The 16,801-nt window shown below is 41.2% G+C and overlaps 1 protein-coding gene across 5 annotated transcripts in view; it reads right to left on the minus strand.

Annotated features, from left to right (window-relative positions):
- The window catches only part of Cul4b (cullin 4B), a 105,473-nt gene that overhangs the window by 52,250 nt on the left and 36,422 nt on the right, over nt 1-16,801 (minus strand). The window contains exon 1 of one of the 5 annotated variants that reach the window (XM_060374497.1): nt 10,646-10,664. The exons of the other annotated variants lie outside the window; for them this stretch is intronic. The gene's annotated coding sequence lies outside the window, so the exon portion shown is untranslated. Of the gene's footprint in view, nt 1-10,645; nt 10,665-16,801 lie in introns of those variants that run through there. 5 annotated transcript variants of the gene reach the window in all.

Genomic DNA, 16,801 nt, shown 5'->3' on the forward strand with positions numbered 1-16,801 from the left:
ACCCTGTGTAACTCCAATCTTGAATATTTGATAGCCTTTTCTGGCCTTCCTGGGCACTTCACACATACAGAACACATACGTGTGGGCAAAACAATCATACATATTAAAAATTACAAATGTTAAAGCACAACATGAAGTGGGAGGTTAGGGAAGTGAGGGGGATCTGGGAGGCCTTGTGAGTCAGGGTTGGGGGTGAATATGATCAAGTATATTGTATAAAATTAGTAATTTAAAAAAATCCAAAAGCATATTGCCATCTTCTATAAAACAAAGACTAATCCATCTCCCTAGCAAGCTGAACATCCAGTTAACTGTTTCGGGCCTTAGTGAAGGATTTGAAGCAATTCAAGGGCAGCTCCAATGTGAAAGCTAGAGGCTAAAGCAGCTAAACAGAGAAGGAGGATGTGGAGAAATAGGTCCAAAGCAGCAGCAAAAGCTGTAAATGCAGTTTTTAGACTTTTACTCCAATTATCATACTTAGAGAAAAAGAGGTCACAGGTGATCATAAAGAGTAAAAGACTTCCATAAAGACACAACACTGTCAACTTTCAATAATAGAGTTAAGTAACAGACCTTAAAATGTTTTCAAAGAGGGAAAGGAGTAAAAGCTTTCACACAAAGGATCAGGAGTAAGATCAACATTGAACTTCTAAAAAGAAATTAGTAAAGATGAAAGACAATGGATCTATGCCTTACCATTCATAGTGACTGTAATTTCCAACAATATAGCAATTGGATGTTAGGGTAGAATAAATACATGTTCTTTAACACTCATTCTCAGGAAGTGACCAGAGGACATACTCCACTAAACTTAGAGACCAAAACAAGAAAGAGGAAGGTATGAGATCCAGGAAGCAGACAATCTGACTCAGTATAGTCAAATAGTAGGACAGAGGGCTCTAGGAGAAAAGGACAATACCAGATTATTAGCTTTAGTGTGGAAAACGTGATAGCAAACCAGGCATGGTAGCACACACTTTTAATCCAACACTTCAGAGGCAGAGGCAGGCTGACTTATTTGAGTTCGGGGCCAGCTTAGGCTACATAGTGAGTTCCAGGACAGTCTGGAGTCTATATAGGATGGGACGTTGTTTCAATGAGAAACAACGTTGGGGTAGGCAGTGATCCAGAAATATCAACATTGATAAGAAAGAATGAAGAATCCATTCTAAAACTGGTAAGAAGCCTTTAAGCCCAGTACTAGGGAGGTAGAGGCTGGTGGATCTGTGTGAGTTTGAGACCAGCCTGGTCTATGTATAGAGTTCCAGGACAGCTACAGTTATATAGTGAGATCCTGTTAAAGACAATGGATCTATGCCTTACCATATTACCTAAAATGCCTAAAAAAAAACTAAATTAAAACTTGCAAGAGAAAGTTGCTTGAGCAAAACAGAAAAAAATAAAATCTCAGAATGAATAAACACAAAGAGCAGCCAGGCATGGTAGCACACACCTGCAATCCCAGCACTTGGGGAGGCAGAGGCAGGGGGATCTCTGTGACTTGGAGGCCAGCCTGGTCTAGAAAGCAAGCCCAAACCAGCCAAGGCTACAGAGAGAAACCCGATCTTGAAAAACTAAAAAAAAAGAAAAAAAGAGTAAGCACAAAGAGCAAGAGATATCTGTAGGTAATTAAATAATTTCATATACTCAGCCCTAAGTGGGACATCTATACTATCCTCTAAAGCTCATGGAATGTCTCAGGGGGAAGAAACAATTTAAGAACGAGAAAGAGGAAGGGCTGGGAAACTGGATCTCTTCCTTCTGCCTAGGACTTGGCTGTCACACTGTTGAATTCCCAGCAAATGTGATTACCTGAATAAGACCTGCAGAAGATTGGACTGGTCGACGTTCCTTCATGGGGGTGGAGAATTCACAAATCCCAATCTCCTCCTAAGGATTTATAAACAACTAACAGTTGTGTGGAGGAGGGGCTCACTAGGATCAACCCTTCAGTGAGGATCTATAGACAGTGGTTGCTGGAAAATGGAGAGGCATTTTCTTCTGAGAGAGTTAATAGCTAATGGTATGTTCCTCTAAACTCCTTACCCATGCTCTTGGTCTTGTAAGTAATCCTAATTCAACTCATTGGGTCACCAAACCAAACGAAACAAAACCCAAACCTGGAATTAGAGGGACAAACTGAGAAGAGGAAGGGGTTCAGCAGGAGTGGGAAGGGAACAAGAGAGGGTAGTGGGGGATGGATATGCTCAAAATACATTACATGCCCAAATGAAAATATCATAATGAGTTATATTATTATGTATAATTAATTATGCAAACAAAATGTTCAAAACAGAATTGCATTCAGGAAAAAAAAAAAGCTAGTTGGTGACCTCTGTAACCACCTGACCTGTCCTTCCCCTCAAGTTAGTCTAAAGTTAAAACCTACAGTTAAAAGGAAAAAAAAAGGAAAGTGCTGGCTTCCAAATGTTGTTAGTGTGAATGTAGTAACCTAGATAGACAAAAACAGGGGCTGGGTAGACAGCTCAGTTGGTAAAGTGGTTGCCCTCACAAGCGTGAAGTCTTGAGTTTGATCCTCAGAACTGGCATAAAAATGCCTAGTGTGGTGATGTGTAAACCATTACCTGAGTGCCTGGAAAGGAGACAGGAGGAGCCCTGGGGGTTTCTGGCCATCCAGTCCAGTCAAAGAACCTGTCTCAAAGGAGGTGGACAACATTTTTGAGGAGGACATCTAAGGTTGTCCTCTGGCCTTGAGACACATGAATACTTGTGTACACACATGCATTAAAAAAAAAAAAAAAGCAGAACCATGGCTAGGAATGGTAGTGCAAGACATTAATTCCAGTGCTGCAGATGGAAGGGCAGGCAGAGTTCTGTGAGTTCAGCATAGGGAGTTTCAGGCTAGCCGGAGCTGCATTATGACAACTTTTTTGAAGAAAAAAAAAAGGTATGCTATATATATATATATATATATATATATATATATATATATATATATATATAGAATGAGGGGCCTAGCTGAAGTAAGTACTGTTAGTATTTAGGCAGCCTGCTTCTGGTTGCCTAGCAACCTATGATGCCATCATGTGTCTCACCTCTTGCCCCCTTATTCTCTTGCTCTAGGGCTCTCTCCCTTTCCCTGCCAGGGTGCCCCCTCCATTCCCCCATCATATCTTGCTCTCTCCTTCTCTCTTTCTCTCTCTTCATCTCCATCCAATAAACTTCTTTCATATAAAATCTGTTGTGTGCATCATCATTCCATTGTTCCTAACATTGGTGCATTTGGCCAAGAAGGGCTCTACTGGGAGCACTTGATCTGGTCATGCCAGGACCCCTTTAATCAGACCATGATGCCTGCAACAGATTTTTTTTTCTGTTCTACCTATCGCTAACCACCACTCAACCATATATGCCTTAAAACCTACACTTTCTCTCAACTACCTTGTCCTTACCGCAGATACCTGTCCCTCCCTCTGCTCAAGGCTCTGAGCACCCTGGACAAGGCAGACACTTACTCAGCACTAGAATCAGCTTGTGGAAACTAAAACACTCAACACCAGATGCTGAAACTGCTGCTTCGTACAAAGACCAAGCCTGCTTCTAAACTATTGTTGTTAGGTAAGCAATTGCTGGGACCCTGCACACATACAGATGGCTTTAGATCGTGCTCTGCCTCAGTTCCCACAGGCTAAGTTTTAAACATCCTGAAGAATGCCTGCCTTGAGAGGTTGGCTTGCAGAGGAGGGTTTTCAGTTGCACAGCCTTCCAATCAGCCATGCCATACAGAGGCAGAGAGTTTTGAACCCGGCCAGGACAGCCATCCTACCAGCAAGCACCCGGTCTCACTATGCCTCTATGGCCATGCACAGCACATGGCTAGCTCCCATGTTGATTTGGAATAAGGAGAGCGGAGCCATGCCTTCACTGCCATCTCCACTAAGGGCAAGCACAAGTTTTCACTGCCATCTTAACTAAGGGCAAGCAAGGGCAGTCACATGATTGGCAGCCATCTTGGTTATAAACATAACAAAACAAAACAAAAAAACCCAAAACAGAAAACAAACAAACAAAAAAACCACTGTGGTTTCTCCCACTAGCAGCTGCTTTTACTATTTTATTTTTGTCTCACTGTTTTCAGAGCTGCAGAACTGCAGTCTCTTATAGGCCCTAAAAGGCCACTGCACCCCTTCCTACCTCCTACCCTTCTCCTTTCCCATGGATGAGATTTCCTCTACAAGAACTCAGCCTTACCGATGATAAAGCCCTGGTACCAGGCAACTAGATTCTACAGCTTAGCCAGTCTAAGCCCATGACCTGCCTTGCTTTTTGGTTGATGAACCACTAGCCGCATGGTCCATTCCTATTTCCCCTTTCTCATTCACAGGAACGGCTTCCTCTTATTCTCTCCTCTTAGGGAAACCTGGCTTCTACACCTATATTTGCCCTACTCAAATGTCTAATATTCAGTGATATCCACTAACACAGAGAGCAATCTGTGAAGTAAAAACAATTTCCTATTTCTCTTTTCTCAAAGTCTTGTCTGTTTCTCTCTGCCACCTCAGTAAATATACTCTCTGGTTTCTTTTTATACTCTCAAAAAAAACAAAAAAAACCAAAACAAAACAAAAAAAAAACTTAAACTGTAAAACTTAAGGTGACCATGTGGTATGAACAATTTGAATCATAATTAATTCTCTGTTTATTTTATCTCCTTTTAGACTAGGGCAGCAACAAATCTCATTTTAAATTGGTTCGCATTTTTATAAAAATTCAAATTTACATTTTACAATATATATGATTCAACCCTGGTTCAAAATAAATTTTACATAATGCTAAAATTTCAAAGTTATAAAGATCTATTCAAATTAAGCTAATTTAAAATGTACATCTAGTGGGACCTGGAAAGGATTATCCTGAGTGAGCTGTCCCAGAAGCAGAAAGACACACACAGTATATACTCACTCATATAGACATATAACATAGGATAAACCTAGTAAAATCTGTACATCTAAAGAAACTAATCAAGAAAGAGGACCCTGACTAAAATGCTCAGTCCCCATCCTGAAAGGCAAAGAGGATGGACATCAGAAGGAGAAGAAAACAGGAAACAACCCAGGAATGTGCCACTGAGGGCCTCTGAAAGGCTCTGCCCTACAGACTATCAAAGCAGACGCTGAGACTTATGGCCAACTGTTGGGCAGAGTGCATGGAATCTTATGTAAGAAGTGAGAAATAGTAAGAACTGGAGAGGTCAGGAACTCCACAAGGAGAGTAACAGAACCAAAAAATTTGAACACAGGGGTTTTCCCAGAGATTCATACTCCAACCAAGTACCAGGCATGGAGATAACCTAGAACCCCTGCAAAGAGGTAGCCCATGGCAGTTTAGTGTCCAAGTGGGTTACATAGTAATGGGAAGAGAAACTGCCTCTGACATAATCTGATTTGCCTGCTCTTTGATCACCTCCCCCTGGGGCGGAGCAGCCTTACCAGGCCACAGAAGATGACAATGCAGCCACTCCTGATGTGATCTGATAGACTAAGATCAGAAGGAAGGAGAGGAGGACCTCCCCTATCAGTGGACTTGGGGAGGGGCATGCGTGAAGAAGGTAGAGGGAGGGTGGGATTGGGAGGGGAGGAAGGAGGGGCTTATGGGGGGATACAAAGTGAATAAAGTGTAATTAATAAAATAAAATTAAATTAAAACACAACAAAACAAAAAAATAAAATGTACATCTAACTGTCTATGTCTTTATTAATTCCTAAATTAATAAGTGCTGTTTCTCCTGCCATGAGCTGCCTATGATCCAGATTCACCACTAGGCTTCTGGCTAATAGGTTTGCTATAATAAATTCAAATGTAATTTCAAAATTGCTTTATACTGTTCTATTATATTGTTGGTTTTAAAACTCATCACTCAGGGGTTACTATGTACAATTTTTACCAGTACTCTAAATTACATTCTATTAATTTTAGAGTTGTTTATTTATTTATGTTAAAACTTAATCATTGTGTTATATATTCACTATCAAAAGGTTAAAATATGCTTGTTTTTGTTTTCTAAAAATGGTTATATTATTAATCTATAGTATAGTCTTAGACTTTTATAAGCTATGAACTTTTTATATACTAAATCATACAGAAAACTCTTATGCTCTCATTTTAATAGACTATTAAGGCTCCAATTTAACAGGGGCTAAAACTAAAGTCACAATATTTAATGGTTAACAAATGCAAGTTAATAGTCAGTCATCTCATAGATGATCAAGTCCTCTAACATGTTCAAAATATATTTATAGTCCTACAGATGCAGACATGGTCTCACTGTTTATCTAATTGAACAGTTGAGGATGGTCCCTGAGTCACCATACAGGAGTCTGTAAAAATAATGAGAGGAGTCTTTCCAATAAGCTCATCTACAGCAAAAGCTCGAGACCTTGGCTGCTGCTCCGAGGCTGTCAGCATTCCCATACAGAAAACAAGAGGTCTGCAATGCCCCATCTTGCCGGGGATGACTTTAGGCTTAAAGTCATCTCTGCCAGGTAGCTATTTTAAATGCAGCCAAACAGGACACTGGTCCCATAGCTGCCTCAACAAGCCATGACTGCCTGCTGGCAGACTGGCCTCTGGAAGTCAAAATACTCCCATGCAGGCTTGTCCTCTGTGCCCAGCCAAGGAGGGTCAACCAGCACAAGAGGCACAGACACTTCCAGCCTTCGAGCTACTTGGCCTGGTGGAGGACAAATGGCTCCTAGATTCAGTGACCTCCATTACACTTGCCCAGCCCAGGGTAAAATTGCAGGTTTTGGCCTCACACTGGGGTCCCACGAACATATTGCCAACTTCAGATAACTTCTAAGTTCTCTTCATATGCAGGAAACCAAGGCCTGTCAGGCCTACACACAATATGCTCTGTTGCCAGACTCAAGAAACAGGACTCAGGTGTAACCTTTTACCATCCCGTTAGTTAAAGGACAATAAATGTTCATAGCAGTCTCACCTATGTCTCATGGTAAATAACTAGATACAAAGACCTAAGAAAAATGTTTTCTGAGGGTCTAAGAAAGTGTTTCAAGGTTGGTAAAAAGGTTGCAAGGTTTAAGGTTATTTAAGGTATCCTAAATAGGTAAAAATGTTTAATATTTCCTCCTGTTGCTATGCCACTGTTATATTGACTGTCCAGAGTTTTGGCCTTTATCAATAGAGCTCTGATTTATTAATCTAACTCTAATTAAAAAACATTCCACTATACCACACACTATCATGGTTCCAAGCTCAAGATTTTAAATCTCCTTTAAATCTCCATAATGTGTAAACATTTTAAAGGTTAAGATCAAGTGAGCTTCTGTCCCTTCTACTTCATGAAAGGCTTCTGCCTTTTCAAAGCTCACCTTAAAGAATGCTTATTCTGTTAAGACAAATTGCCTTTGTAAAACTTAAAAACTAATTCTTGTAAGCTGCAGGAAATCCACCTGAATCCTCCTCTCAGGTAAATTAGGCTCCAGATGAGTACTGCACCTATTGGCTATCTCAGAGGTTTGGATTCCTCGCCTTTCCCTGGTTTTGGGACGTCCCCTTCCTGGCTACTTGATTGCTACAGTCCTACATCCAACACTAGCTGATTAGTGAGCCTTCCCTTCTGTTTGGTACGAATTCCTGGCTCCCAGTTGCTACATTCGTACACCCAACACTAGCCAGTTGGTGGGTCTTCACTTTTGGTCGATGCAAATGCTTGCTACTGCTCTCACCAAACCCTTCATCTAGGTCCTTCTTCTCCGTTGGGTAAGATTTTCCCACTACTGGCATGGTTTCTCTCCCTTCCCCTCTTGCTCGTCTACAAAAGTCCTAGCACTAAGTAAACCTATGGGAAACTGTGCCCTTGGACTCTGGCCAACACTGACGAGCTGTTGGAACAGATTATACCAATCTACTGAGTCAAACCTTGCTCTTGGGATGCCTTGACAGGTCACTGACTCCTACCTGCCCAATGGGAATAGTCCATTTGTCCAGTCCTCCAGATTCTCCTCTGGGATGTCTTCTGGAGAATTTCAGATTTCTACACCTAGTACCTACATTAAGAGCCTCTAAGCATACACATACACACTTCTGTAGCCAAACTTGGCCTCAATTTCCTTAGATGACAGATCCAAAGCAAAATATTTTTAATTACTGCCAATGATTGGGTAAATAGAGGCTCCCTCAGGTAAATGGGGGTTCCCATGTTCAAGTCTCTTTGATCCAATCCTTTCACCTCTCTTTGCTCTCCCAAAAGTTTTAAACATATACCTAAAGAAATTTTCTCCAGAACCTACTTAAATTTGTCTTCTGCCTATTATTATGTTCCAGTGTCCTGTCAGATCCAGGTATTTCTTATATCCACAACAGAGCCAAAGCAGCTACCACAGGTGTTCCAGTCTGACCTCACAGACTTCCATCAAGCTGGATCTGCACTTTCCCTCCCAGCCATGGATGTTCTCACAGACCCTGGACAGCATCAAAACAGACTGTTCTTCCTGGACATGGCCAGCATTTCAGCCTTTTTACCTCTCTACAGCAACCCCAGTGTCAGCAGGAAGTAGTCAGAAGAGAATCTACACCTGCTATTCATTTATTACTAACAAAAGGCCGGAATGGTGTGCTTGAGGACCAGGACAAGTAGCTACAGGTTCTTCCAAGCATTTCTCAGTCCCTACCTGCTGCCTTGTGTGGCTGGCAACTCTACTGGCAACCCTCTATCCTGAACTCTCTTGACCATATAATCTGGACATTTTGTTGCTATTTATTTTTCTCTCGCTCTTACCTCCCTGCATGGCAACCAAGAGCTGCTTCCAATGAACCTACATTTATATACTTTAACTTGCCTTACATGAGAAGCAGCACAAGCTCCTCATTTTTTAATTATAGAAAAAGGAAGGAATGTTAATATTTAGGCGGCCTGCTTCTGGGTTGCCTAGAAACCTATGATATCATCATATGTCACCCACCAGGTATAGCACTTGGCAGGTGTGGTTAAGTTGCTCCTTAACAGGATCAACCTGCCACTTTGTAGCTCTCTTGCCCTCTTACTCTCTTGCTCTCCTACACTCTGCCCTTTTTCTGTTGGAGCGCTCCCCTCCCTTCCCCCTTCTCTCCTTCTCTCTCTCTTCATCTCCATCTAATAAACCTCTTTCATATAAAATCTGTTGTGCACATCATCATTTCATGGTCCTAACAAGTAGGTCACTGGGAATGATTGCTGTAAAATTTTTTTGTTTGTGATGGCACAAGTCTGTAATTTCAGCAATCAGGGAGGCAGAGACAAGCAGATCTCTGTGAGTTAGAGGATAGCCTGTTCTACAAAGCAAGTCCAGGACAGCCAAGGCTACACAAAAAAACCCTGTCTTGAAAAACAAACAAATAAACGAATAAAAACTTAAAAAAAGAAAGCGTAGGAAAAATAATGCAGTTTTGATTAGAAGAGAAAATTTATCTAAGTCCTCTACCTCTGGTGTAAAAGAAATGAAGGAAATGCCCACCCAAACTTTCTGTATCTTCTGTGCTCACTCATCTAACTTTCAGCAAATGAGTAGTGATTGACTAAAGAAGCACAGGTTAAATTATGATGGATTTGACAGTTTTATTGAGTCTCTTGAGGTTATTTTGTACAACTTGCTTTTGTTCTCTTTATAAAGAGACAGTGATTATGGTTCCTGTGAGGAGTCTCTGAAAACACCATAGACAGAAGTGTATCCATCGGAGTGTCTATAGGTGTGAGGCTAGAGGGAAGTCAGGTTCAACACAGCTCAGTGGCTGGCATTGATTCAAAATTTGAGAGTCTGACACCAGGAAGTTTATTTCAGACATATTTAAGCACAGCAAGATCTGGGAAAAAAAAATCCCGGTGATAATTAACTTAATCCTGTGTGCATAACAAAGCCTAAGACATGCATTAAATTAGATGTTTATTTGTTTTTGAGACAGGGTTTCTCTGTGTAGCTCTCTGGCTGTTCTGGATAGACCAGGCTGGCTATGAACTCAGAGATCCACTTGGTTTTGCCTCCCAAGTGCTTGGATTACAGGCATGCACCAGCCAGCTACATCAAAACTCGTGAAAAGGAAAAGTGATATCCTCCATAAAGGCATGTTCTATATATTAACTAAGGAGGCAATTTCAAGGTAAAAAAAAAAAAAAAAAAAGATGTTCTTTAGGGTCTTGGGTAGGATAGCACTATGGACTGACTGAGATAAACCTAACAGTCTACTGTCGCCAGACCATACAGATAGTACAAAAGTCACCAGGCTATTAACCACCTCTGGGACAGAGCCTTCTGGTCAGAAAACAGGTTATACAGCTCCCCCTTTGAAGAGACAACCCTGCATACTTAACATTCCTGGTTTCCCTAGTGCTTATCTGTGAGCACAAGGACCTCTGTGTTTGCTACAAGATGGTTCATCGTTCAAGATGGTCCCTCTAAATCTCAGCACATGGGAGGTTGGGGCATGAGGACAGTCACTTTAAGGCCAGCCTGACCTACAAAGGGAGACACTGTCTCTTGTCATGTGATAATCTGCAGTACCTTGGCCTTCACCAGATGCATCTGCTGTCCTTAGACCTCTAGGACTGTGAGCCAAAATAAGCCTCTTTTCTTTAAATCTTACCAGTTTGTGGTATTATTCAGCTACAAATACACTGATTTCCACTTACTGACAACAAACAGCAATGAGAAATAAGTGAGAAATGAATTCTTGGGGTTGGGGATTTAGCTCAGTGGTAGAGCGCTTGCCTAGCAAGCGCAAGGCCCTGGGTTCGGTCCTCAGCTCTGGAAAAAAAAAGAGAGAGAGAGAGAAATGAATTCTTATTATGTAAAAACTACCATGCCTCAGATATTTAGTTAGAATAGCACAAATGGACTAAGACAGATATCAGCCATATGTACTCAGGGCTACTGTTTCAGGTGGCACAGATTATAGAACATTTCCATCACTGCAGAAATTTATGTTGGACAGCACTAATCTAGTGATACATGATTGCCAGGAAGCATTAAGAGACCACTTAAGATTCACATTCATGAATTTAAAATGAAGTCATTCAGCATGGTTCTGTTTTTCCCTAGTCACTTTCAACTATCTGGACCTACACAAAATGGGTAGATAGTATAATTTGGATGTGCATTATCCATTTTCTGTTGCCATAACTAAATACAATAAACTGTGTACTTTATGAAGAAAAGTGGTTAAGTTAGCCCATGGTTCTGGAGGTCCAAAAGCAGGATAAAATCCTTGAGAGATGGTGATGACATGGCAGAAAGCATTACACTGTGAGAAGAGAGACCTGGCTAACTTCTTTCATCCTTTTGTAAAGCAACTAATACATCATGAGGGACCAACTCTCAAGACCTCATCCAATCCTTAGTATCTTCTAAATATCCCATATCCAAATACCATTAACATATGCAATACTTAGGAGTGTTATGTAAGTTTCAGTAAAACAAAACTTATTGCTCTAGCCTGTAGGAGAAAAAAACAGCTGCAGAGAAATGACTGTCTTCAGGAAGGATCCAAGAGTCTTTAAGAATAAGATGAAGGCCAGGTGCTCACCTGTAATCCCAACACTGTCAAAGGCAGAGGCGAGCGGATCTCTGTAAATTCAAGGAGAGCCTGGTCTATGAAGCAAGTACAGGACAGCCAAGGCTATACAGAGAAACCCTGCCTCAAAACAAAACAAAACAAAACAAAACAAAACAAACAAACAAAAAAAAAAAAACAACCAAAAAAAGAAAAAAAAAATAAGACAAAGGGAGCACAGGGAAAGGAAACTGAGACTATGGCTTTTGTTTATGATGTATATGAATTCCAGAAGATATAGTGGAAAGATTTCACCAGTTAGGGAAACATGGGAGATGGGGACAGAGTGGAGGATGTACAGATTCAAATGGAAATGTGAGTTAGATGTTGGGTAGCTTTGGAGTCTGGGGCTTCTTATGATGATGAACTTAAATGGAGACAGCTGTGCTTTTTATTATTATTTTTTAACTCGGGATACAATATGAGTTTCCTTATGACATTTGGTGTGTGTATAACCTGGCACCCATATTCACCCTACATCACCCTTAGCTGTTCCCCCTTTCCCCTCCTGCTGGTTCCATTTCTCTCTACAAATAGCACCTTTTCCAATTTCATAAGACAGATGTTCCAAGAAGAATGGTCCCTGATGGACTCAAGGCAGACAGTGATAGTGAGGCTATAGGGAACAGAGAATATTTGGGATAACACTTTGACTTCTGTTGTTAAGGGAAAAAATTAAGTTTGACAGTTGCTTTGCTCTGAGACCATACTTGGAGCGCATGGGCCTCCTGTTGGTTGATGTTAAGAGTTGGGAGAACCTCGGGGAAGTGTGGGGCTTTTTATCCTTTGAAAATTTCACACATGTAATACCAATGCATTAAGGTCATGTTTACCTCCCATTTCTCCCTCCAATGTCCCCCTGACCATCCCCAACGTATTCTCCATCCCACCTTGAGGTCCTCCTTCTTTGAAATCTCCCAGTGAATCCAATTAGAGCTGTCTATATGTGCATGGGTGCTTAATATTTATGATTACACCAATAGTCCTGGGCTGCTTTCAAACAATCAGTGAAACTTCTTTTTAAAAGAAATATTCATACATGCATATAGTGTGTTTGGATGCCATCCACTCCCCATTCCTCCCCTACCCCACCCCAACTTTCCCCTTTGAACTTCATAAGCTCTCTTCTTAAAGGGCTGAGAGTGACTATAAATATGTAATCTTAGTCGGAAGGCTTTATAATCCTGGTCATCCCCTCTCTGCAAGGCTCAAGGAAAATCCTGAAAGAGGGCAAGAGTATAAGGGTTGGAGCATGGAGAAAAGTACTGTGAAAGAAGTGTGGGTTTAACTTCCACACACAAGTTTCTTCTTGACTTCCTTCCTCTGAGAATAGGGTTGGGTGTGGTGAACACACTGATGATGCTCCGGTTAGTGTAGTTAAGGACTTCTAAAGAATATGGTTTCCAGGGCATAGGGCTCTGACCTCAAAATTTGAAGAGCCACTCAGGGTTGCTGGGGTTTTGTGATTTCATTCCGCCTAACCATCTTCTTGTGGGGACTTGATCATTATGGTTATGATTATGGCTTGGGGTCAGCACAGTTGGTAGAGTACTCAACCAACGCAAAGCCTTTGACTCAATCTCTAGCTGCCTGTATATGGGGTATGGTAGTAATATCCGTCATCCCAGCGCTAGAAACATGGAGGCAGGAGGATATCAAGAGTTCAAGGTTATCCTTGGCAACATTGTAAATTTAAAGCCAGCCTGAGATACCAGAGGAAAGGCCCTATCTTAAAACAACCAAGCAAACAAATCCAAGAGCCAGAAAAGGAGGAGGAAGAGGAGAAAGGGAGGGATGAAAAGGGAAGAGGAGGTAGACAACAAGGAAGGTGGGGAGAACTGCTTAAATAAATTGGGGCACACACATATTATGGAATGTCCTCTAGCCACTCAAAACAATGAAATCTTATGGAATTTTTCCTCTATCTTTCTCTTATTTGACATGAAAAGAAATTGTCAAGATGAATTTTACCTATGGAGTGAAATAAGCAAAATAATAATAGCTTCTAATCTTTGGGGAATCTGGTGGACAACTCTGACCAACTCAAAAGAAGCCTTCTTATGCCTGGTGTTGGAGTTTTTGCTAGATGGTCTTTGGATCCTGGAGGAAGCACTGTTAGCCCACATGAAAAAAATCTTATTTAAACTATATATGTATATTTATACACAGACTTATGTGTATTATGTAGACAGTTAATTGTATGATTGCTAACTGCTATTTTATTGTATTTTATTTATTTATTTCCCTCCTTTCTTATTAAGCTCTCCCATTTTTTTACTCATGTGGTCCTTGAACTCACAGACAAACACTAGGGAAGCCAGGAATGTTAAGCATGCGGGGTTGTCTTTTCAAAGAGAAAGCTGCCTAACCTGTTTTCTGACCAGAAGGCTGGAGACAGAGGTGGCTAATAGCCTGGTGACCTTTGTGCTGTGTGGCCAGGCTATACTGAATTCCCCAGACCTTTATCTTGAGCTTGTTTGTCTCAGCCAATCTATAGTGTTATCCTCCCCCAGACACTTATCATAAGCTTGTTTATGTTGAGTTTGTTTCTCAGTTAATCTATAGAACTAATCTTCATGGAATATGTCACTTGTACTTTTTATTTTTTTAAGTATATTGCTGTTCTGCCTGCTTGTATGTGTGTGTGTAAGGGTGTTGGATAACTGGAACTGGAGTAACAGACAGATGTGAGCTCTCATGTGGTTGCTGGAAATTGAACCCAAGACCTCTGGAAGAGCAGTCAGTGCTCTTAACCACTGAGTCATCTCTCTAGCCCCTGTCAGTTGTACTTTAATAAGAGTTTTGGTGTAGTTATGTCTTATGCTTTGTTGTACACATGGGATTGAGTTAATTATCACCAGAAACCTTTTTTTTCCAAATTATGCTGTGCTTTAAATATGCCTAAAATAACAGGGTGATGGTAGCACACGCCTTTAATTCCAGCATTTGGGAGACAGAGATAAGCAGATCTCTGTGAGTTAGAGTAAGGCCAACCTGGTCTACATAGTGAGTTCCAGGACAGCAAGTGCTACACAGAGAAACCCCGCCTTGGAAAAAAAATCATAAAATAAACTATTTGAGGTTAGACTATTGAAGTGTGAACCAACCTCAGCTACTGAGTTATGTTTAACCAAGCTTCCTTATCTCCTGCAGATTGACACTTCACAGTTGTCCTAGCACCTTCACAACATAGAGACCCCAGTTTACAGATGAGAAGACAGAGTTTAAGTAACTTGCCCATTTCAACAAGTAACTTGTACTCCAAAGAGTTTAAGTTACCCTACACAGGGTATTATGTTCCCAGAAGCCATAGGTTACCAAATAAAAAGCCCAGTGCCAGGTGTGGGGTACCTCCCCTTGAATTGTTGGTCAGGGAAGACACAGGGATTCCCGAAAATAATACAGGCTCTTGCCATTACTCTTTGTTGCTCACCAGAACCTGATGGTTAGACCCCATTGCTGAAGAGCATGCACACATTGCTCATAAGACATGGAAAAAGCAAGTTGGTATGTACCAGGATGCTTCCTCCCTGCCAATCAGCTTTCATAGTACTAGAAGGTTCTATGTAATCTGGGAAGGAGGTGTCATCAACCAGTTTGTCCAGTTGTGAGCCATGTTAACTGCACTAATGACTGTGGTGGCAAATTGGTCCATGTGTGCAATTGTAGCATGAATATTTTGATGTGTCCTGGCTAGTTTTATGTCTACTTGACACAAGCCAGAGTCATTTGAAAGGAGGGAACCTCAACTGAGAAAATGCTTCTGTAAGATCCAGCTGTAGGACATTTTCTTTTCTTTTTTAAAAAAGATTTATTGATTATGCATACAATGTTCTGAATGTATGTGTGCCTACAGGCCAAAAGAGGGCACCAGATCTCATTGTGAGCCACCATGTGGTTGACTGGAATTGAACTCAGGACTTATGGAAGAACAGCCAGTGCTCTTAACCTCTGAGCCATCTCTCCACCCCCCTTCTTTTCTTTTTTTTTTATTCTTTCTTTTTATTTCATGTGCATTGGTGTTTTGCCTGAATGTATGTCTATGTGAGGGTATCATAGCCCATGGAATGAGTTACAGACAGTTTTGATGTGGCCCCTGATATGTCAACCATGCTGCAGTAGATGAGATGGCCTCAGACCCATGAGAGCACAAGCAGTGCAAATTAGACTTAACTTGCTTTAAAAATAACATGACAGGGAATTGGTGGGGGTGAGTATCTGGGTTGTAGATTAATTATCATATATTTAATGGCTAGTGTCTAAGTTATTGTTTCTATTGCTGCAATGAAACACCATGACCAGAAAGCAACTTGGGGAGGAAAGGGTTTATTTGCCTTACACTTGCGTACTATCACTGAAGGAAGCCATAATAGGAACTCAAATAGGGCAGGAACCTGGAGGCAGGAGTTAATGCAGAGGCCATGGGGGGTGCCGCTTACTGGAATGTTTCTCATGGCTTGATTAGCCTGCTTTCTCATAGAACTGAGAACCACCAGCTCTGGGAACAGCATCACCCGTAGTAGGTTGGGCTCTTCACATCAATAACTTATTAGAGAAAATGCCCAGGAGCTGGAGAGATGGCTTAGTGGTTAAAGAGCACTGTCTGCTCTTCCAGAGTACCAGGATTCAATTCCCAGCCAACCACATGGCAGCTCAGAACTGTCTATAACTCATTTTATGGGATATGGCACCCTTACACAGACATACATTCAGGCAAAACACCAATGCACATGAAATAAAAATAAATAATAAAAAAGAAAAAAGGGCAGGGAGGGTGTTATGAATCTGGGAGGAGTTTGGGACAGGACTTGGGAGTGAATGTGGTCAAAATGCATTGTATGAAATTCTCTAAGAAAAAAAGGGGTGGGAGAGCACCTTGCTCACAGTCCCAACAAGTCAAACTGTTTGGCTTCATGTTTGACAATGATAGACAAAAACAAGGGTGTGAGCGAGGCACAGTGAGTTTGGCTCATCACCAGTCTGGCTGTTTGGTGAGTCCTGATAGTCTTCTGATAGATAGGAACTCTCAGGTCTCCAAATGTAGCTGTGTTTGAGACTGGAGGTGGGAGTTGTTTACTTCCCTGACATTACATACATTGCTTGGTATATAAAGATCTAGACAAGATGTAACAATATACTTTCTCACTTAAGCTTTTCAGAATTAGTTGGAGGCACTGGGGAGAGTGCTGTGATTATTAGGTGTGTTTTGATTCAGTAGGGGATAGAAAGTCAGGCT

The sequence above is a fragment of the Meriones unguiculatus genome, chromosome X (assembly GCF_030254825.1).
Source record: "Meriones unguiculatus strain TT.TT164.6M chromosome X, Bangor_MerUng_6.1, whole genome shotgun sequence".
NCBI classification, from domain to species: Eukaryota; Metazoa; Chordata; class Mammalia; order Rodentia; family Muridae; genus Meriones; species Meriones unguiculatus.